General features: G+C 37.7%; 1 non-coding gene across 1 annotated transcript; it reads left to right on the top strand.

The window, feature by feature from the left end:
- The first annotated feature begins 1,355 nt into the window (after positions 1-1,355).
- LOC119471410 lies at positions 1,356-1,462 on the top strand. Its single transcript, XR_005200455.1, has one exon. It is a non-coding gene; the product is annotated as a U6 spliceosomal RNA (small nuclear RNA).
- Positions 1,463-8,201: the final 6,739 nt, after the last annotated feature.

The raw sequence follows: 8,201 nt of genomic DNA, 5'->3' as shown, positions 1-8,201 counted from the left end.
CTGTGGGCAACTGGTGCTCAATTCTAATGAGGCCACTCAGGGAAAAAAAGTGATTCTTGCCTCAGAATTGTGTCACAAAAAAACAAAAGAGGGATACCGGGGCGTCGATCACCAGCTACCACCCTCCCATTGGTAAATATTGCTGCAGTGGCACTGTCACCCTTGTATTTCCAGATTGCACCTGTGTGTGTGTGGAACCAGCCCTGGTGCTGGGAAAAGTCCCTGGGAATAGGAGAGAGAAGCAAGCATTTGAGGTAGAAGCTGCCAGCTTGCTGGGAACTGCACTGTGCTCCAGGTGAGCTCCAGCAGCTAAGGTGAGGTGGGCAGGGCCTCGTTGTACCTGCTACAGCACAGATCTTAATGTTGGTCAACAGAACTGGAGCAAAAGTGAGAAATGTCACTTCTGGTGGAAACGTTAAGAAATATGATTTCCATATTCTTTCCCCCTGTCAGGGCAACAATGATGGTTCAAATGAGGGGGTCCCTTCACTTGTCCTGGAATGAGGAGATGTGGAATGGAGCTAGTAGCTGACTCACAGTGGACAGACACATAGCAGGAGTGAGAAAGAAACCTATTTTTTGTAGGCACATAAGATTTTAAGGGTTGTGATTGGTACAACATAGCCGATCCCAGTCTGACTGATGCATATATATTCTGAAGGGATTTGCTCCATGCTGGTTAATTATGGCAAGATACCACAAAAATCCAATGGTACAAACAAAATAGAAATGTTTTGTTTTCTTTTTTTCTTTTTCTTTTTCCAGAAACAGGGTCTTGCTCTATAGCCCAGGCTGGAATGCATTGGTGTGATCATAGTTTGAACTCCTGGGCTCAAGTGATCTTCCTTCTTCAGCCTTCCAAGTAGATAGGACTACAGGAATGCAGCAGTACACCCAGTTAATTTTTAAATTTCTTATGGAGATGAGGTCTTGTTATGTTACCCAGACTGGTCTGAATTCCTGACCTCAAGCAATCCTCCCACCTTGGCCTCCCAAACTGCTGGGATTACAGGTGTGAACCACTGTGCCTGGCCTAGAACTCTATTTCTAAAGTCTGGTTAAAGAGGGATCCAGGTTCCTTTTATCTTGTTCCTTTACCACTTCCTAGGGCAGGAGTCAGGAAGCTTGTTTTGCACAGGGCCAGATAGTAAGTATCTTAGGTTTTGTGAGTCATATGGCCTTTTTGTTATAACTACTCCAACTCTGTTATTGGAGAAGCAACTAGCCATACACAATGTACATGAATGAGTGTGTCTATGTTTAAATAAAACTTTATTTTTTATTTACAAACATAAAGAGCAGACCAGATTTGATCAATTTGCAGATCCCTGATTTAGACTTTAAATAGCATTCACGTGCTCACTTTGGTAGCACAAATACTAAAACTGCAATAATCCAGAAAAGGTTAGTTTGGTCCCTGTGCAAAGATAACATGAACAATTCAGCAAACACATTGGTCTTTGAAGCAATCTTGCATTGAGCTGTAAAGAGGTGCCCCCTGGGGAAGATGCTGGATTTCTAGGCAATTCCAAATAAGCAGCAGTGCTTGGGTGTCATGACTATGTTTAAGGTGCTGACATGGCTTCTTGGGCTCTGAAATTTGACACCAAGCATAAGCAAAATAAATAGCCAGGTTCTTGGGAACTGACTCTTTCTCAGCAGACACACAGAGTGTTGTGTATGTTAGAATGCCAGTTCACTCCTTTATAACACAAGTATAGCTGTCAGGTAGACTGGCTATTATGTATTCTTTAGTCAATGTCTTTTCTTCCTGTAAGCAAGCAGCATGGGAAGACAGCTCATACTTGAACACTGAGAACCAGCATCAGAACTGGAAAGAGAATTGGATGTTCTAGTGGCTGATGATAGCCAGATGTGTCTGTTTCTACCAAAGGGATGTATCTGCCATGTAGGTCTGATTATGATACTTTCTCCTTGGACAGCCTCTCTCTGGTGCTCCTTTATTAGCATAATCCCCACACCCTCCATGCTAAATAAAGCTTCAGCTTGGTAGCCGATTTGTCTAAGGTAATGATGCATATCTGTGTGCTGGTTCATTATATGTGATCTCATTTTTACGTTCTTGGAGAGTTCCTCATTTTTTCCGTTGGCTAGTAACCAATAATTTTGTATATTTTATTGAAAAGTAAAATATAAAAAGTCTAACCATAAAAAATCAGAAGATACAGGTGAATGTGTAGGATTTTGATAGGAAAGCAGGTTTAAAAGCAAGAGCAACAGCAAAAAATCTGATTATTACTAATCAAATCTAATGAATAGAAAGCAGATTATTTAAAAATAAAAACTTCTCCATGCCAGAAAAATATGTAACATTAAAATACAGATCAAACACAGGAAAAAATTGGAACAGATGACAAATGAAATCATTAAGAAATTCTAAAATAGCTTTCATATGTAAATAGCTCTAATGAACAAATAAGAATTCCTATAGTTGTGGAAAGGACATGTGCAATTCATTCACAAAAATATGCTAAAAATAGATATTAATAGTTATTATACATGCTATTAATAGCTAATAATCATATATAAGACTATTTGACTTCCAGGGAAATAATAGAAAGGCAAAGGCAAATGGGAGGTGGAGGGGCATTGTAGCAGAGGCAGACAGTGCTCACCAAATGTTCCATGTCCTCTTAATATTTTCAGCCCTTCTTTGCAGTGAGGCTGGGTCATGTGACTGGTTTTGGTCAATGGGCTATGAGCAAATGTGACATCTTGGCATCTGGGCCAAGGCAGTTAAGTACCAGGGTGCTTCCTCCAGCCCTCTCTACTGCCTGCAGCAATCCTGGAGTCCACATGTTCCAGATGCTGTAGCTGCAAGATGGAGGAGTGAAAGATAAGCTTTTATGGTGTTAAGCCACCAAAATTTTAGCAATAAACTTGATGTGTTATAGAAACAGAGGGAAGGCCAATAGGGCCGGACCACAGCGAACTGGGGAAATTTTGGCAAGAGATTATGTTGGAGAGAGAGGCAAGAGCTGTGTAGGGAGGGTCGTGTGGATAACGGGGAAGAGTCTAAATTCAATTTTTAGTGCAATGGAACGCAACGTATCAAGAATGTGTCTTAAGAACCTTAAAATTGTCCTTACTCTCTGATCCAGAAATACGCAGAATCTATTCTAAAGATTCCAAGAAAAAAATTTGTAATGTAGTCAAAGATTTATGTATAGCAGCATTTTTTCTAAATTATAATAACAAAAGTTGAAAAAGCTTAAATGTCTAAAAATACAGGAATGATTAAAACATAATATTGCTATTACCAAACAGATTTTTTTCCTGAATGATTTTAAAGACAGGAATTCTTATTTTGCATTCACAGTAGCAAGAAAACTTTAAAAAATGTAAAAAGAATGCAGACGGTCTTTAGTGAAGAAAGGAAAGGCTGACCTGAATAAATGGAGGGAAATACCAAGTTTTTGTATGCAAGAGTTTGATATTGTGAACGTGTTGCTTCTTCCCTATTCAAGTGTCAACCAATATAATTCTAATTAAAATTCCCAGAAAATTTTAACTGAATTTCAGAAACTTGAGTCTAAAGTTCATCTAGAAGAAAAAAACTTTGAGAAAGAAGAAGGATAGTTTAAAAAAAGCACAATGTGAGCACTTGTACAGCTGTGGTTATTGGTGCAATAGAAAAAGTGGGAATCCAGAAAGAGACCTATGTTTATGTGACAATTTAGAGTATGATAAAACTAGAGTTTCAAGGCAGTGGGAGAAAAACACTATACAATAAATGGGTCTGAAACAATTGAATATCCATTCACATAAAAATGTAGTTAGCTCTGTCCCACACACAATTATGCAGAAAAATATTCTGAAGAACTTCATCTTTTAAAACAACCCAATATTAAAGGAGTAGAAGAAAATTTAAATGCAAATGGAAGCTACAAGTTTCTAAAGAAGTTAAATATAGAATTACCATATGACCTAGAAATTCCATTCCTATATATAAACCCAACAAACTAAAATCAGGGACTCAAATACAGCCTTGCACACCAATGTCCATAGCAGCATTATTCACAGTAACTAAAATGTGGAAACAACCTGAATGTCCATCAACAGATGAATGGACAAACAAAATGTGGCAAATACATAATATGGTTTGAATATTTGTCCCCTCCGTATCTCATGTTGAAATGTGATTCCCAATGTTATAGGCCGGCCTGATGGGAGGTGTTTGGGTCATGGGGGCAGATCCCTCACCAATGGCTTGGTGTCTCCCCTGCGGTAATGAGTTCATGCAAGATCTGATTGTTTAAAAGAGGCTGGGAATCTTCTCCTTGCCCTCTTGTTCCCTCTCTTGCCATGGATACAGCGGCTGTCCTTCCCTTTCACCATGACTAAAAGCTTCCTGGGCCTCAGCAGAAGCCCAGCAGGTGTGGGTACCATGCTTGTACAGCCTGCAGAACTGTGAGCCAAATAAACCTCTTTTCTTTATAGACTACCCAGCATCAGGTGTTCCTTTATCACAATGTGAATGGACTCACACAATACATACAATGGAATATCATCCAGCCTTAAAAATTCTGACACATGCTACAACATGGATGAACTTTGAGGAAATTATGCTAAGTGAAACAAGCCAATCGCAAAAAAAGCAAATATATTTTTCCACTTATACAAGATCCTTAGAGTAATCAAATTCATAGAGACAGAAAGTAGGCCAGTGGTTTCCAAGGGCCAGGAAAGTAGGGAGTTTTTTATTTGTTTGTTTGTTTTTTAATGAGATGGAGTGCTGCTCTGTTGCCCAGGCTGGAGTGCGGTGGTACTATCTTGGCTCATTGCAACCTCTGCCCCCCATGCTCAAGTGATTCTCCTGCCTCAGCCTTCCAAGTAGCTGGGATTACAGGTGGCCACCACCACGTGGACCTGGCTAATTTTGTATTTTTAGAAGAGACAGGGTTTCACCATGTTGGCCAGGCTAGTCTCAAATTCCTGACCTCAAGTTATCCACCCACCTCAGCTTCCCAAAATGCTGGGATTACAGATGTGAGCCACCATGCCCACCCCGGGTATTTTTGTTTAACAGGTACAGAGTTGCATTTTGGGATGATGAAAAAGTTCTAGAAATAGGTGGTGGTGATGCTTGTACAACCTGTAAATGTACTTAATGCTGAAATGGTTAAAATAGTAAATTTTAAGTTATATATATTTAGCACAATAAAATGTAAAAAACCTTTAAAGGATGTACACTAGGGGAAAAAAGGTAACCACAAAGTTTAGGGGCTATGTATCAGAGATGAACACTGTTTCATAGTACAGGAGGCTTTGAGAGGCAGAAGTTCCTAGGTCATTGAGAATGAATACAAATTGGGGTTGGATACAAATTAAAATTGACAATATAATAATGTAGCTCAGAAAAAGAAAAAAAAGCTGAAAAAAAATTTTAAAGAAGTAGTGTGCTTAAGTTTTTTTAAAATGGAAAACAAAAGGAGCAGATTTCTATTCAATATGACCCACATAAGATATGCAAACAGGGCATTGCAAATGGCTTATGCAATGAGTATTTAGTTATTGGTCAGAAAAGAGAAGAGAGTGAGTCAGAACATTTTGCTAATCACATTCATAATTTGAACACTTCAGAAGAAATCCTGGCAAACTTGCAACTTCATATTCTTCCCTGAATGAAGATTTAATTACAATCGTAAAATGTCACTTTTACACAAAAAGCCTCACAGGCAATTACTACAATGGAACAAAAAGGCTGAAGAAATAGTGAATAATCAATAGTATTCCATGCAGACAAGTGCTGATAGAGAACATTGGCATGATTTTCTTCAAAACAAAGCATGACAAAGATTTCTATGGCACAATATTTCCTGAAAAAAAGAAATTTTTCTAAGCTCGCTAGAAATAATTTCAAAATTTAATGCAAGAATGGCCGAACATGTAAGATGGATAAGAAATTGTAAAATAAATGATCACTTTCTAGGTTGGAGAATTCAATATGTAATGATTAATTTAACAGGTAATTAAGTTAGACAAAATGCCACACATAAAAATTTAAAAGGTATATATTACTTAGTTCTGTCAGATTGTGGCAGGTACAAACTGTTAAACAACTAACATTTATTCATTTATTGTACATACAGTTGAACCAGAAGACAAAAACAAAAAGGCTAAAACAAGTATTTCTTTCTTTCTTTTTTTTTTTTTTTTTTTTTTTTTTTTTTTTTTTTTTTTTTTTTTTTTTTTTTTTTTTTTTTTTTTTTTTTTTTTGAGATGGAGTCTCACTTTGTCACCCAGGCTGGAGTGCAGTGGCACAATCTTGGCTCACTGCAACCTCTGCCTCCCAGGTTCAAGCAATTCTCCTGTCTCAGCCTCTTGAGTAGCTGGGACAGGCATGTGCCTCCATGCCCAGCTAATTTTTTGTATTTTTAGTAGAGATGAGGTTTCACCATATTGGTCACGCTGGTCTTGAACTCCTGACCTCGTAACCTGCCCACCTTGGCCTCCCAAAGTGCTGAGATTACAGGCGTGAGCCACTGTGCCCGGCCTGAAATGAGTATTTCATTGATCCTACACCTGTTGTAAAAGGCACACTTTTTAAAAATACTTAATTGAATAATCAAAAAAAATCTTCCGTAGATAATAGGAATTAATTTAAAAGACTGAGGAGGGCAGCGTAAGGCAATGGTGCTGATGTGGTTGCAAAAAAATCCTGGGAAACAAGATTTTGGGTTGAAATATCCAGAACCAATCTTTGTGCCAGGTACTGTACATAGTTAGAATTCATTACTAGGAGGCATGGCTGCAGCTGTGCCAATTGTAGTTACATTTTGGGGGGAATAATTCAGAGATTATGTCTGATAATCTCTTCACCAGCATAAATTGGCATATTTTGAAGAAATTCATATAAAATTTGATCCTGTAATCACTCTCAGATAACACGGTTGGGAAATGTGAAAACAATTAGATTTAATTTAAATATGAAGTAAGATGCATTAGAAGTCAGACAGAACAGAAGATTCTCAAATAGAACGATTGTAGACTTTGCAGAAAAAAGTAATATTAAATTTGTACCATAAACATTGTTTGGTATGAACTGATGCTTGCAAAAAGTCACAAATCTAAAAGGATCTAAGTTAGCTATTCGCTTTTTAAAGGATTAAAAATATCTTAAAAACTTGGAGAAAATACTTCTAAACAAAAATGACATGAGAAATATGCAATAAAATGTTGTAATTAATAGTCATGCATTGCTTAATGATGGGGATATGTTAGGAGAAACACATTGCTAGGTGATTTCACTGTTGTGCAAGCACCATATTGTGTACTTACACAAACTTAGATGACATACCCTGCTATGCATCCTGCCTATAAGATATAGCCTATTGCATCTAGGCTACACACCTGTACAGCATGTCACTGTATTGAACATTGTAGGCAATCGTAACACTATGGTGAGTGTTTGTAGAAAAGGTACAATGAAAATATATAAAAGGTTAAAAACATGATATGCCCATATGGGGTACTTATCATGAAAGGAGCCTGAAGGACTGAAAGTTGCTCTAGGCGAGTCAGTGAGTGACAGGTGAGTGAATGCGAAGGCCTAGGACATTACTGTACACTTTATAAACACTGTAGCCTTATGCTACATTAGACTTATAAAAATATTTTACTGCAGACTTTATAAATATTTTTGCCTTATGCTACCTTAGACTTACACAAATATTTTTCTTTTTTCAATAAATTACCTTAGCCTACTGTGACTTTTTTACTTTATGAACTTTAACATTTTAACCTTTGACTCTTTTATAATAACATTTAGCTTAAAACGCAAACGCCTTTGGAAGGCCAAGGCAGGCAGATTGCTTGAGCCCAGGAATTAGAGACCAGCCTGGGCAACACAGCAAGACCCCTTCTCTATAAAAAATACAAAAATTAGTCAGGTGTGGTGGCTCATACCTGCAGTCCCAGCTATTAGGGAGGCTGAGGTGGGAGGATCAGTCCAGCCTGGGAGGTTGAGGCTGCAGTGAGCCGTGACTGTGCCACTGCACTCCAGCTTGGGCAATGGAGTGAGAACCAGTCTCAAATAAATAAATAAATAATAAATAAAAATAAATAAAGAAAAAACACCCACAGACATATTGTATGGCTGTAAAAATTATTTTCTTTCTTGATATTCTATAAGCTTTTTTCTATGTAAAAATTTTCTCTTTTTTCTCTTTTTTTTTTTT

Source organism: Cebus imitator, unplaced genomic scaffold (assembly GCF_001604975.1).
Source record: "Cebus imitator isolate Cc_AM_T3 unplaced genomic scaffold, Cebus_imitator-1.0 Scaffold60, whole genome shotgun sequence".
Lineage (NCBI taxonomy): Eukaryota > Metazoa > Chordata > Mammalia > Primates > Cebidae > Cebus > Cebus imitator.
The sequence above is the reverse complement of the archived record's forward strand: the minus strand, read 5'-3'. Positions and strand labels throughout refer to the sequence as shown.